The sequence below is a fragment of the Micropterus dolomieu genome, linkage group LG23 (assembly GCF_021292245.1).
Source record: "Micropterus dolomieu isolate WLL.071019.BEF.003 ecotype Adirondacks linkage group LG23, ASM2129224v1, whole genome shotgun sequence".
In the NCBI taxonomy this organism is placed as follows: domain Eukaryota; kingdom Metazoa; phylum Chordata; class Actinopteri; order Centrarchiformes; family Centrarchidae; genus Micropterus; species Micropterus dolomieu.
In genome coordinates this window covers 29,978,504-29,980,090 of record NC_060172.1, presented here as the reverse complement: position 1 = coordinate 29,980,090, position 1,587 = coordinate 29,978,504, and positions in this window count along the sequence as shown.

Sequence of the window (1,587 nt, the reverse complement as noted above, 5' to 3'; positions counted from 1 at the left end):
TCAAACGGTCAGAAACAGACTCCATGAGGGTGGTATGAGGGCCCGACGTCCACAGGTGGGGGTTGTGCTTACAGCCCAACACCGTGCAGGACGTTTGGCATTTGCCAGAGAACACCAAGATTGGCAAATTCGCCACTGGCGCCCTGTGCTCTTCACAGATGAAAGCAGGTTCATACTGAGCACATGTGACAGACGTGACAGAGTCTGGAGACGCCGTGGAGAACGTTCTGCTGCCTGCAACATCCTCCAGCATGACTGGTTTGGCGGTGGGTCAGTAATGGTGTGGGGTGGCATTTCTTTGGGGGGCCGCACAGCCCTCCATGTGCTCGCCAGAGGTAGCCTGACTGCCATTAGGTACCGAGATGAGATCCTAAGACCCCTTGTGAGACCATATGCTGGTGCGGTTGGCCCTGGGTTCCTCCTAATGCAAGACAAAGCTAGACCTCATGTGGCTGGAGTGTGTCAGCAGTTCCTGCAAGAGGAAGGCATTGATGCTAAGGACCAGCCCGCCCGTTCCCCAGACCTGAATCCAACTGAGCACATCTGGGACATCATGTCTCGCTCCATCCACCAACGCCATGTTGCACCACAGACTGTCCAGGATGCTTTAGTCCAGGTCTGGGAGGAGATCCCTCAGGAGACCATCCGCCACCTCATCAGGAGCATGCCCAGTCGTTGTAGGGAGGTCATATAGGCATGTGGAGGCCACACAAACTACTGAGCCTCATTTTGACTCCATGGGTTGATAAATTTGATTTCCATTGATAATTTTTGTGTGATTTTGTTGTCAGCACATTCAACTATGTAAAGAAAGGAGTATTTAATGAGATTATTTCATTCATTCAGATATAGGATGTGTTATTTTAGTGCTCCCTTTATTTTTTTTGAGCAGTGTATATAACTAAACAAAATTCTGTCCTTCCACTCACTTAACTGTTGCACACCCCATCTCCTCCTTAACAAATGCATTGGATTTGTATTTGTCTTGTTTATGCAGTTAAAAGCCATCTAGATATTTACCTATCTATATGTTAACCCAAGTAGCTAATCAGCAAATGAAATGGCAGCAACTCAATGCATAGACATGTAGACGTGTTCAAGACAACTTGCTGAAGTTCAAACCAGGCAACACAATGGGGAAGAAAGGGGATGTAAGTGACTTTGAACGTGGCATGGTTGGTGGTGCCAGACAGGCTGGTCTGAGTATTTCAGAAACTGCTGATCTACTGGGATTTTCACGCACAACCAACTCTAGGGTTTACAGAGGACCATCTGAAAAAGAGAAAGCATCCATTGAGCTGCAGCTGTGTGGACAAAAATGCCTTGTCGATGTCAGAGGTCAGAGGAGAATGGGCAGAGTGGTTCGAGGTGACAGAAAGGCAACAGTAACTCAAATAACCACTTGACAGTATTGTTACTGACCATGCCCATCTCTTTATTACCACAGTGTACCCATCTTCTGATGGCTTCTTCCAGCAGGATAATGCACCATGTCACAAAGCTCAAATCACCTCAAACTGGTTTCTTGAACACGACAATGACTTCACTGCACTCCAGTGGCCTCCACAGTCACCAGATCTCAATCCA